Consider the following 14,221-nt stretch of genomic DNA (forward strand, 5'->3'; position numbering starts at 1 on the left):
CTTTGGGGTTCCAGTTTTATTTAGGGTCTTCTCTGAGTCTCCCCAACATGCACACTTTCTAGTCTTGTTCCTGCTTTCCCTGTTCTGGGCAATATGAAATCTAAACCTCACAATCACCTGGCTCAGGCAAATGCTCTCAGACAGAATACCAGCTTCAGGGCTTTGCCTGTCTCTCTTCCCATTTACCCCTCAGGTTTTGACTTCTGGGACATCCTTATCTTCCTGTATGTTCTTGAAAGCATCTCAAGATATTGTTTGAAAATCTATTTACCATTTTCTTTTTTATTATTTTTCAAGGAGGTTGTCTGAGTTACCTAGCATACCACACTAAGAAATGGATATGTTCTAACCACTATTAATAAGAGTTGTCAGTATGTCCAGAGTCCCAATAAAAGAAGGAGCCCCAAGGTCCCCACAGGGAAAATCTGGGTGATGAGACATGCACTTAATCTTACTGTTATGTCACCTGGAGTTGGAAGGACACTTGCCCCCCTCTCACTTCTCTACACTGTCAGTGTGCATGGTACTATGGCTAGAATGGTGAAGCTAGAAAATCTGCTTTTATTTTACTCATGTCCAGGGATTCCCTCTGTAAAGACCACTCATTTAGAGAAAAACGAACAAGTGTTTAGTTTCACAATTGGAGTATTATGGAAATAAGTCTTTAATTAGATATTCTCTTACATTCCCATAGGTATAGATAGTCCCATTTGCCATATCATGTCCTTGACTCTCCCCTGACCCATTCATCTCATACACATATGGACACACACATGCACATCACACACACACCCTCTCCAAAGGGAATCAATAGCATGTGGGACTTAGGGTCAAAAGGATTGGCAAAATCCGCGAATGCACTGAATAGCATATTAGTGGTCATGTCACTTAGTCTAGAAATCAGGCACTCTGACTCCTATTTCCAAAGCTGCACATGGAATTCAGTGGAAAACGAGTGTGCACTGTGTGAGAGCTACTACACTCGGTACTGGGAGGAAACAAGGAGAATCGTCTGCTCATCTCATATACTGGTTGGGAAGTTTAAACACAGGCATAATATTTCTCTACAAAACAGATTTAAACAAGTATATGAAAGTACTGTTCAAACAAGTTTCTACGAGAAGGAAAGGAAATTAATTTCAATCAAGAAGACAGCATTTTAGCTGGATATTTAATGATGAACTTTAACAATCATAGGTTGGGGAAGTGAATTCTAGGCAGAGGGAACAAACAGATTGGACAAATGCAGGGAGAGCTACAGAGGTGAGTGGGCCTTTCAGATTGGGTGGCATAATGTGCTGTGATGTGGTGGGAGAGGCATGGGGTCAGTAGCCAGACCAGTTTTGACTTTGGCAAATGAAGCAATTTCAGGCTTGGCTCCTCACCTGTGAAATGGAAATAACAATATTGTTTATAGTGTTGTTGTGGGTATTCAGGGAGGGTCACACAGTAAGAAAGACACTTCAAAAGGATAAACGTCATCTACAGTGTAACGTCTACTTTTGAGAAAAGAGGGAAACAAGACCCAGAGAGGCTGGAACTTGCCCAAAGCCACAGGATAGGTTAAAGGCAAGACTTTTTTCACTATATTTTTCCTAAGTCCTGCATACCCACACTGTTTCCTTCTTCAGAGAAGTTGTGTATCTTTTGTTGACTTGCACAGGGACTGCTACACATACACCAACTGCTCAAACACGTTGACCAACAGGCGAGTAACTGGTTGGTGTCGGCCCAGCTAACTGTATTACAGGCAGCATTGGAGAGTACTTCTTCACTGCCTTTTCTCTTTACCCCTGTTGTGAATTTCTTTTGACTGAGAGAAACTTGACTGGGTTCTTGTATTCACTGTAGTGCTAAGTGAAATAATGACTTTCTCTAGAAAAACCATACAGTATCCAAGGAAAAGTGATATGGTTAGGCTTTGTGTCTCCAGCCAAATCTCATCTTGAATTACAATTCCAGTAATCCCCGTAATCCCCATAGATCAAGGGGGAGACCAGGTGGAGGTAATTTAATCATCAGGGAGGCTCGCTCATGCTGTTCTTAAGATAGTGAGTTCTCGTGATATCTGATGGTTTTATAAGGGGCTCTTTTCCCGCCTTGCCTAGCACTTCTCCTTCCTGCCGCCTTGCAAAGAAGGTGTCTTGCTTCTCCTTTGCCTTCTGCCATGATTGTAAGTTTCCTGAGGCCTCCCCAGCCATGCAGAACTGTGAGTCAATTAAACCTCTTTCCTTTATAAGTTACCCAGTCTCGGGCAGTTCTTTATAGCAGCGTGAAAACGAACCAATACAAGAAGGTTTGCTTTGAAGCATGGCATGAGATGCTTATTTAGAAGGACGTGAGAGCAGAGTATCCCATTTTAGCAGGCAGATAGCAAAGTGACAACAGGAACAGGAAATGAGGTCACAAACTTAGTGACTTTTGTCACGGCTATCAAAGGAAACCACAAACTTAGTGGCTTAAAATGTTTGTTCTCTTACAGTTCTGGAAGTCGGAAGTCTGAAATGAATCTCTTAGGGCTAAAATTAAGGTGTCAACAGGGATGGTTCCTTCCTGAGGCTCCAGGGGAGAGCCTGGTCCCTACCTCATTCCACCTTCTGGAGGCTGCTGGCATTCCTTGGACTTCCTTGGCTTATCACATCACTGCAACCCCTCACTTTCATTCTCACTGCTCCTATTTCTGTGGCTAAATCTCCTTTTGCTCCTTCCTATGAGAACACTCGTGATTGCCTTTAGGACCCACCTGGATGATACAGGATACTCTTCCTATCTCAAGTTCCTTAACTTAATCAAAGTCCCTTTTGCCAGATGAGACAACACTCACAGGTTCCAGGCATTAGGCTATGAGTATCTTTGGGACCATTATTAAGTCTGTTACCACAGTGTGTTGTCCTCTGCTGAGCACAGGTGTGGATCCTCAAATCACTCTTCTGCACAGTATCTGCGCATATCATCTCATTGTATCCCCTTAATGACTCCAGCAATGCTCAGAGAGGTTAAGTGGGTTTGCTTGTTGTCATACAGTTAAGTTCAGGACCCATCCTTTTACACTGTAGAAAGCAAACAAGTTTACAGCCAGGGACCTCTTCCCCCATCAGAGCCATGGTATGAGATCCTCAGTGCTCAAATATTGCTGGTGCTCAGAACTAAGGAAAGTGACAGTTTTTTAGGTCTTAGCTCTTTTGGCAGAGTTTTCACAGAAAACGTCAGGAAATCCTTAGTTCTACTCCTACAACAGGAAAGATAATGATTTTTCATAGACATCAGTGTCTGACCTTGACTTGTTACATGCCCATGGTCCTAGGTAGTTCAGTACAGTGGCAGAATTAGAATATGATTTGCTTAGGAAACCAAGTTTCTGAAGGTTGTGTTTCTCAAAGAAGAAAAATTACTAATTTCTAAAAGTTGGCTAGCTGAAATTTATGTGATTCAGGCACAAGACAATGGACCCTTTTCCTCAGTTTTATGTTGCTCTTGCCATTAAGTAATCATTTTAAAGTAGCTTAGGAAACTGAGACAAATTATACATAGTATTTGGTCTATGCCTGCATCCTATTCAAGACAAATGGTTGGTTAGAATGCCAAAAGGTCGGTTACAAGCATTCATAAACAAACTTTTTAGATCAGTTAATGCATTTTTAGGCTGAACTGACTGATATTAATATAGCCCCAGTCAGTTTGATCAATAAGAAACAAAAAAAGTCAAACGGATTCACATGGACTCAGCGACAAGTCCATCAAGCATCTGGTTATGAAACAGTGACGTACTGTGATTTTCTTTTCTTTTTTTTTTTCTGAGACGGAGTTTCGCTCTTGTTACCCAGGCTGGAGTGCAATGGCACGATCTTGGCTCACCGCAACCTCCACCTCCTGGGTTCATGCAATTCTCCTGCCTCAGCCTCCTGAGTAGCTGGGATTACAGGCACGTGCCACCGTGCCCAGCTAATTTTTTGTATTTTTAGTAGAGATGGTGTTTCACCATGTTGACCAGGATGGTCTTGATCTCTTGACCTCGTGATCCACCCACCTCGGCCTCCCAAAATGCTGGGATTACAGGCTTGAGCCACCGTGCCCGGCCGGTACTGTGATTTTCTTTCTCACTTTCAGTTATTGATTGGGCGTCATGCCCATCCAATTCTGATAAGGCGCTATTCATTGGTGTTTCATTGCATTCCCAATTCACCACATATTTTCACAATCTTTTTGTTTTTTATCTAAACATGACAGCATCAAACCATGAGTTAGTGCGTTGATTGGATTAAGAGTACAGGCTATGAAATCAGCCCTGGCTGGCTGTAAATCTCAGGTTTAGCTATAGTGTTACTGGGCTGTGTGGCCTTTAGGAAGTTACTTTCTGTCCCTGGTTCTCAGCTTTCTTGTATGTGAAATGGGTAATAATAAAAATATGATGCCTACCACAGGGTAGTGAATCATGCTTATAGAGCACTTAGAATAGGGTAGGGAACATAACGAGCACTCTCCAGGAAAGTCAGTTATGAAACTTTAAGTGTGTACACTTTTGAAGCAGTGAGGAAAATGGATAAACCATAAAATGCAATTCAAAATTAACAGGTAGTTCTTAGATTTAGATTCCTAAGGTCAGAGATTTCCAATAGTAATTGATAATGTAACTATTTCCCTCTGTCTAATGGTATTGGTGCCTCAGTTCTCAGCACATGGTTACCAGTATACCCAAAAAAATATATTTCTTATATTCACTGAAACAATATGTATATCCAGCTTAATCTAATCCACAAAATTTTGGAAGCTTATCTCTTGCACACGATGGTGAGAGGGCTGCATGTTATTCCAACTTTATCCAACAGGACTGGGTTGGGGGAATTGAAAAATCTGAGGATCAGAAACGACCTACTACATTTAGCCTTTCACCTGGAAAGCCTTCTAAGACTTTCCCTTTTCAGCAACCTCTGTTCCTAGCAGGTAATTGGTCTTCAAGGTCTCTGTTGTTCTCATTTATGTCTACAAGGAAGCAAAACATCCAGTTAGTACATGTCTTACTGTGGGTTCTCCAGAAAGCAGAACTGAGATGAAAAGGTTTCCAGGGAGCAAGAGTGAGGCAGAAAATGGGAGAGCATGGGAGGAGTGAACTGGCTCCCAGCACGAGTGGCTGCTGGAGCTCACCAGACTGGCTGAGAAGCCCCATGAAATGCATCTCAAGACCATACACAGGGGGGTAAAGCCGAAGTATTTGCCCACCAGTCCTGTCTACCAGTGCTCAGAATCTTGCCCCATGGGGGCATTAATTCCCTTGCACTTCAGGGTTGTGCACCTGAGGGCTCAGAAACAGGTATGTTTCTGAGGTGTCCCAAGCCACAATGTCAAAAGGGAATTCCAGAGGTAAGGGTCAAGTAATGAGGGTCTGAGGTGTGGGACTGTCAGTCATACCGATGTGAAGCTGTCAACGACCTCTTGCAGCCATTAGGCCAAGAGGATCTGAAGAGGTGTGAAAGGAGTGTCCAGTAGAGCACACCAAAACCACCAGTAAATGGTTTTACTGTACCCAGTACACAACACCTGGGCAAAGGTTTAAATGCTTTCATTTCAACCAGTTGTTTTGACACTGTATAATGGGCTTTGAGAAACGGTATGGAACTAAACATTGATAAATTTGTATCTTTTCATTAGTGGGCTCAGAATGGAAACCAACCCAAACTCATTCAGGCAGTTCTTGCCTCCATTGTCCACTTAAAGCATCTGTTCCTTGAGTAGCTATACCCAAGGAACAGAACTGAGCTTATCAGTTCAGTACCAGCTGATAAGAACTTGGTTTCAAGCTGGGTTCATATTAGCACTCTTCGTTTCTGATGGGGCCCTGATCCCCACCTTCCCATTCCAGTATACTGTGGCCTGGGCCTCTGGGTCGCACTTGATGGACAGTTGTGAGTGCCCCATCCTCCACCCCATCTGGTATGTTGCTGGGATCCATCCAAACCCCTCCCATGTAGATCACACTCTGCTCTCATGGCACAGTACTGTGCCAGCATCTCATGATGGAGAATGATGTGCCCAGCATGACCCTCTGTTCCAGGTGCTCACACACGTGACATTCCTCCCCACCTCTGTGCCACTCTACAAATGTGCATTTGAAAAGCTCTTCCCACACTCTATTTCATGATGCTGTTCTGCCTCAGCATCCTTCCTTTTCTCAGAATTCTAACAACATTTGATCTGTGTTAAGTCCTCATATACTTTATGTGAGGAATCATTAGTCCCCGTGGCATGCTGGCAAACCTGCTATCTCATTTAAAAAGCAAAAACCTGATTTGTAGCATTTGTCACTTTCCACGAGGTAAATACTCCCACCTATCTCAAGCTGCCAGCAGTTTAATAACCAGTTTGTAAAATTCTTGAATATTTAAAAATAGGCTCTTTGCAGAGAACGGTACTTATTTATTCCCCTGATAGAGCTGATCACTCCATTAGTTTTCGTCTTGCTCTTGCTTTTGTTTTTTAGTAGAGATGGGGTTTCGTCATCTTAGCCAGGCTGGTGTTGAACTCCTGACCTCAAGTGATCTGCCTGCCTCGACTTCCCAAAGTGCTGGGATTACAGGCGTGAACCACTGCACCTGGCCAACTTTTTTTAAAACCACCAATGTTAGTTATTGCACTTGGTAAACTGTACTATAGGCATTTGATTTCTGGTGTAGCTCCCTGCTGAAGGGCAGAGCTTAAGTAAGAGCACAGGCTCTGGAACCAAACAGCATTTACAATCCTGATCCTGGCATTTGCTGGCTATATGATCTTGCTTAAGTTCCTATTTTCTAATCCTTAAGATGAAGATATTAATATTCTATTGCTGTACAACAAATCACTAAGCTTAGCAGCTTCAAACAATATCCACTTATTACCTTGTACTTCTGCAAGTCAGAAGCCTGGGCATTGTATGACTGGGTTCTCTGCTCAGGGTCTCACAAGGCTGCAATCACAGTGTCAGCCGGGGTGTGTTCTCACCTGGAGACATTACTAGGGAACAACCTGCATCCAGGATCATTCAGGTTGTTGGCAGAGTCTGAGTCCTTGAGGCTCTAGGGCTGAGGTCCTTGCCTGCCTGCTGGCTGCTGGCCAGGAATTGCTCTCAGTTCCTTGACGCTGCTCACCACCCCTCACTGTGTGGTCCCCTCCATCTTCAAAGCCAGCCATGGAGAGTCTCTTCCCATCAAATCTCTCTCATGCTGAGAGTCTTTTCAGGAAAAGCCCAGTCCCTTTTAGGGTCTCATATAAATAGGTCAGGCTCACCTAAGATAATCTCCCTTTCTTAAGGCCAACTATTTGGGACCTTGATTATATCTGCAAAATCCCTTTTCCCAGTGAACATAACATAACCACAGGGTGACATCTCATCAAATTCACTGGTTTCATCTACATTCAACAGACGGATGTTATAAAAGGTGAAAGTCATTGAGGCTCACCTTGTAGGAGTCATTCTGCCTCCTACAGTACAGCTAATGAAAAGGGTTGTGATTACATATAAAAAGCATTCAAACTAGTTCTCTGCACATAGTAAATGCTCAGTAAACATTAGCCAAATGGGAGGCAAATAAGAATTTTTTTTTTTTTCAGAAGAGGACTTTTGGATTATTTATCTTGGCTCCAGGATCAAATACCACTGGGAGCTCAATAGATGTTTGTTAAGTGAATGAATAAATCTCTCTTATACAAACAGATAACATAACATCTCACCAATACAAGCAAGTTTGAAGGTCACAGGGCAACATCTAGATTTTAAGACTTGCAAACTGAGGCCAGTTTGATGGTGACGTTGCCAAGGGATGAAGGGCATTAGATGACAAACCTCATGATTTTCTAATGGATTTCACTGCATCCACTGCACTGAAGACATTGAGCATGAATTATCTTTTCAGTCATTTTATCCAGCAAGACTCTCAGCTGCTCAGGAAAAGGGCAATGGTTTCTACTATAGAGTGTCCTAATGGCACCTGCCTTAGCACTACGCAAACAAAGGATGAGTGGACTGAGTTATACTAACTTGTGACATTACGGGAATGATTGGACTACATGACCAGTGTTGATGCCAAAGGCAAACTCTACCTCCCTGTTTACCAGAAAGACCCCTGGTGTGATCATTCACAGAGAAGCGATGCTTTCAGAAGCAGACAGCCTTTTAGAAACATTTTAGTACCTGATTTCTCAGGTCGTATTTTTGCACAACGTCAGGTCCAGAGATACTAGTTATAATAAGAATTCTTAAAGAATATTAGTCACTCATCTCTTTCTTTTAGTGCAATATGCTTCCCTAATTAACTGTATTCCACAACCTTTTTCATTATTTACTATACTACATATTTTAACTTTTTGTTTTGCTTGTATGAGGTCGTCCCCAGTTAGATGTAAATTCCTTGCAGGAAGAGATTTCTGGGTTTTGTTCCCTGCTGAATCCCGACTCCTGAAACAGTGCCTGGTACAAAGTGGTGCTCAATAAATACTTTTTGAAAGGGAAAATGAAAGGGGCATTGGGAAAGCAACATAGAGAGAAATTAAGCTTGATTCTTGACTTTCGAACTGCTTACAGCCTTTATCATGAGTATGTGTCAAGACGCTCCAGGAGGACGTGGTGTAACTGCAGCATTTGCTGTCAGTGAGCACATCAAGGAACATGGCTCTGCGGCCTGAGAAACACTCACATTTTAAAAATATTATTGTTTCAATGAGGAAACTGAAGCCTGGGAAGGGCATGTGGTTCACCCAGGGTTCCACAGCTCATTCTTTGGGCTGGAACCTCCAATCTGCTGATGTTCAGACCACTGCTCTTTCAGCTACATGTTTTCTGAAGCACCATTAAATTCATTTCTCTGTCAGATAATAGCTAATGTTTTAAATGACTAGCTTGGTCCAAAAATCTTTTATCAGGTGGAAGCATGAAACTTGATATAACAGTTCCTAACTATAGGGAAACACAAAAGATACCTAAATGGACATATAGATCAAATCTCAGGATTAAAAAATAATGCCATTAGTCAGTTACATTTCTTCCCTATAATGGAATTTAATTATGATTATACTCACATGAAGGTGTATTTTCAGGAATTAAAAAAACTGTATCAGGCATCTAAGCTCAATGATGAATTTGAAAATAAGAGAAAATGTAATGAACACAGGAAGGAAGAGCGGGTGAACTTTCTCTCTTTGTCTCTGTCTCACACATACACGCACAGGCAGACACACACACACACACACACACACACACACACACACACACACATTTATTTTACTCTTTGCCTGCAGATTATAGGACTCTTGTGAGTGCTTTGTTAGGTGGTGAGAACTCTGGAGGGAAGGTTCAAGGGCAGTTGAGAGAGATATGGACCTGGAAGTTTCCTTCTGTCTCTACCACTAACTGGCTATGAACATACAGGCAAGCCATTTCTCAGGTCTTGATGGCCAGTGAAGAGAGATCTTCTTACTTCTATAAATGGTCAGTAAAGGCTGACCGTTCCTATCCTGTGTTTCAATAGTCAGTTTAGGTCCTAAGCTTAACCTGTAGGGCAATAGATCTCAAACCCTGGAGGATGTAAGAATCACCCAGAGTGCTTGGCGAACATGGATTCCAGGCTATGTTCCCAGAGATCCCATTTAGGAGCACTGAGACAGGCCCAGGAATCTGCAGTTTTACCTACGCTCCTAGAGATTCTGATGCTGCCAAACTACATATCACACTTTTGGAAGCAAGGCTCTAAAGTTGCAACTTAATTAGAACACTATTATTAGGAGAGAATTAAAGCCAGGAAAAATCAAAAAGGACAACAAATAAGATTGGCCTGTGAGAGATATTAATGATCTCCAGTCCTCAGAACTGAGCAATGCTCATGGGGCTCACTGGATGCTCCTGTCAGGCCCAGATGGACACAGAAAGGAAAGGAACAAGGGGTTGGTGGAATCCAAACTCACTGGTGAAACATTGAATCTTCACAGCTCCCTGGAGGCTTGGTATAGTTTATTCCCCATTTTCCAAAGGAGAAAAACAAGACTAATGACTTATCCAAAATCACACAGCTTCTAAACAATAGAAGTAAGATTTAAAGCCAGACCTTTGTGGCTTTGAAAACTTTGTGCTGCCTATCATATACCACACTGCATCCGTATTAAAGAATGCCTGTGAACATACATATGAATGCTCTTGCAGGCTTGGGATTGATGGAATAAAAAGAGAAACAGGAGAAATTGAATGAAAGAAGAGAAATGATGGAGGGAGAAAGGTAGAAAATGCAGAGAAAGAAAAAAATAAGGATCCATGGTGAAGAATAACAGGATTGCTGATATTTCAAATGGATATCGGTTGATGCAGGGCCAAAATCACTTAGAAAAATTGAGAAGGAGATGACATGGATTTGGGGACTTGAAATTCTCTTCAGAGTACTCTTAACTCCACGACTCAGATAAGAAATACTGAGGCTAGGAGAGAATTATGTAAATGAATATGCAGTGAAAATGGTTGATATGGTCCAAAGCACAGGCTGCCAGGTATGTTTGCATTCTAGCAGGAAAAGAAAAATACTAAGCTGAAGGAATGCATGTGTAATTGTGGAATTTCAGACCACAATGGACAATCAGGAGTGGGTAAAATAGCCCCCCTATTGCGTCTTAAAAAAAAAAATCTTGCTGGGCACAATGGCTCATGCCTGTAATCCCAACAGTCTGGGAGACCAAGGCTGGTGGATTCCTTGAGGTCAGGAGTTCAAGAACAGCCTGACCAACATGGTGAAAACCCATCTCTACTAAAAATACAGAAATTAGCTGAGTGTGGTGGCACATGCCTGTAATCCCAGCTACTTGAGAGGCTGAGGCAGGAGAATCATTTGAACCTGAGAGGGGGAGGTGGAGGTTGCAGTGAGATTGCACCACTGCACTCCAGCCTGGGTGACAGAGCAAGATTCTGTCTCAAAACAAAAAAACAAAATAAAAATCCCAAGATCTAAGAAACTTCCAACTTTGGTTGTACTTTTTGCCGAGGAGAATGGGACATTATCTAGTCACGGGTTAGACACTTTTCCATGGAACAGGTTGATTTGTGGGCTATATTCTGAATCTTGGCGATATATTCTGAGGTTGAAAGAAGGCTGACCTCAGGCTGTTGTCTTCTAATTAATGACCTGTTTTTCCCCTTCACTTCCATTCCTGTGCCCCTGTGCAGAAGGACTTCCTGTGCAGCCATTCTTCCTGATCTTAGTAGCCCCGGGGCTAGCCACTGAGTGAACACCACACCTCTTACGGCCACCTGGGACTCGTTTATATGGCTGGTCACCTGGCAGCCAGGGAGACCTGTGTTATCAGGGAAGCCTCCCTGACCTGTACAAGTTTCCTTCATTCAGTCCGGCAACCTCTGCAAGCCCTTTGAGGTCTGGGGTCAATGACTTCAGCAAATGGTCTTCATGCTTCTTGAAGAGGTGTCCTCAGGCAGGGAGCCTTTCACCCTTTGTCATCTGATAGGAGAAAGTTTGCCTCTCTGTTGAGCTAGCCAACTGCCCTTAGATCAATCCCAGAGGCTTCCCCCTTTATGCTGCCTTTTCTAGATACCACCAAGGGATTGGAGAGTTGACCTTCTATCTATTTTCAACTAATGTATTAATTGTTAAATAGTTATTGAACACGAGTGTTTGCCAGTCAGTGTGCTAAGTACTGTGGGTCCAGAAGCCCACATGCTATTCGGGGAGAGAGATGAGTGAACAGGCAATTAGAATCCAGTGTGTTAAGTGCAGTGATAAGAGCAGGAGCAGGAGGCAGTGCAGACACATGGCGGTGGGGGCAGAGCACCTTGTACAGACTAGGGCATCAGACACAACTTCCTGGAGGAAGCGTCAGCTGAGCTGTGTCCTGCAGTACTATCAGCAAAAGGAGGAGTGTTGGGGTTCAAGTCTTCCAGACAGAAGGACCAGCAAGTGAACAGACTCAGAGGCCAGAGAAAGGCTGCACGGTAGAGAAATTCCACATATCTTGGCAATTAGGATGGAAGGGGTTGTGTTGGAGAATGGGGTAAGGGTGTTGAGAGATGAGGCAAGATGAGAGAAGCAGGCAGGGCTAGACCACGAAGCATCTCATAAGCATTGTTAAAAATACGAAAGTGTATTAGGCAGTTAATTCATAAAAATGTATTTTTTAAATTTTCTGATGTTTTTTGTACTTGCCAGCTTTTATAATTTTATAATGCCTTTTTCTTTCATTCTAAGCAAATATTTACTTTTCTATCACATCTGTACTGTAATTTTGTCTTTCTTTTAAAAAACCCCTTCACTCTACCTCCTCAAAAGTTAACTTAGTCTCAGACAACCAGGGTCTGCTCTGGCCATGTGTACTGTGCAGACACTGGGTTATAGTCTGCTGGGGTTGAAGCAGGTTTGGCTGAGGAGGTGTGATTTGAGCTGAGCTGGGCTTTAATGAAGGATGAGATTCTCTCAGTGTCCAGCCAGCTATGTCCCATGGAATTTTAGCCATGAGAAAGTTTTATAGAAGCCCACATGGATCCTACACAGCAAGAAGGGGATCCAAACAGCCATAAGGGCTAAACTCAGTCATAGGAGATGGGGGTGAGTCTCTGTTCAGGTGTAAGGAGATGGGAACGCGGAGGCTCTTCTCATAGAAGACTTGGAACTGCCAGCCTACAATCCTTGCCAGTAGGAGGATCTGTTCTAACACCAGTGGGAAAGGTGGCCTAAAGGCTCATCTGAAATGAAACCAAACCCAAAACATCAGTCAGTCCACCTCCCCTTATCACAAGCTCTCCCAGGACCCGGCTGCAAAGCTCCCTCCTTTGGGAAGCTGTCCCTGCCCCACCTATCACCAGACACCACAGGTGGAATGGTTAGTGCTGACCTTCTTTTTTCACCAAACATCTTTTAGTGGACTCATTCTGTTTTAATATAACTACTTCTAAAATTTACTTGTTTTCTCCATTTTTCTGTAGACAATAAACTTTTTTTTTTTGGAATGGAGTCTCGCTCTGTTGCCCAGGCTGGAGTGCAGTGGCACCATCTCGGCTCACTACAAGCTCCACCTGCCAGTTCAGGTGATTCTCCTGCCTCAGCCTCCTGAGTAGCGGGGACTACAGGCCTGTGCCACCACACCTGGCTTCTTTTTGTATTTTTTTAGTAGAGTCAGGGTTTCACCATGTTGGGCAGGCTGGTCTCAAACTTCTGACCTCAAGTGATCTGCCTGCCTCTGTCTCCCGAAGTCCTGGGATTACAGGTGTGAGCCACTGCACTTGGCCCAGACAATAAACTTCTTTAAGGCTAGGGCTGGGCCTTATTCAGATTTTTACCCAATGTCTAGCGTAAAACCTGTTGATAGCGGATGTTAAGTAGATTTCGTCAATGGTTGATAGAAAAGGAGGAAGAAAGGAGGGAAGCAAGGAGGGAAGGAAGAGATTGAAATTACCTGGGTAACTGTTTACTTCAGTATTATCCATAATATTGAAGATTTGGAAGAACCCACATGCTCAATAATAGAAAAAAAGGTTGACTACATTATGGCCTCTTCACTGACAGGAGTATTTTACAAGTAAAAATATATAATTAAAGCTTACGAAAAGACATGGAAATATTAAAATATAGGAAACTATTCATACCTTGTGATAAAATGGAATAAAGGAATATCTACCCTAGGATTTTTACTAAAGAATATTGTTATTTAATCAAATAACAAATAAACAAAGTTGTAGAAGAGCATATAAAATAGTCATGGATGATTCCGTGATTCCCCCTGACCCCCATCTGTTTCTTGCTGTTACTTCTTCAAGGAAAGTAACAGTTACGACGAAAGGAAGGGTGCGCTGGTTAGGATGCTCAGCTGATCTCTCGAAGAGTTAGGCTAGTTCCCACGCTTACCAGGCGGCCTCTAGGCTTGACAAAGCAAGTCTGCCCTGGCCACAGTGTGGGAACTATTTTCCTCAGAATGTGCCCGGCAAGAGTAGAGCGTAAGAAAACCAGAGAGTGTATGAAAACTCCTCAGTTAGTGAAGTGATTCTCCATACTTGCCAAGTGCAAAGTGCCCTGTGAAACGTTTACAAAACACACTGACTTGAGCCCAGACCCCTGAGGCTCTGATGTGGTAAGTGCTAGAGGAGATCTGATAGATCTGGTAATCTGAGATTCCAAAACACTCAACCAGTAGTTCTGATGCACATCAGATATTGAGCACCAGTGGTTTCATGGGTGGTGCACGGTGAGAGATTCGCAGCATGTGGCGTTTG

Source organism: Callithrix jacchus, chromosome 18, assembly GCF_049354715.1.
Source record: "Callithrix jacchus isolate 240 chromosome 18, calJac240_pri, whole genome shotgun sequence".
NCBI lineage: Eukaryota > Metazoa > Chordata > Mammalia > Primates > Cebidae > Callithrix > Callithrix jacchus.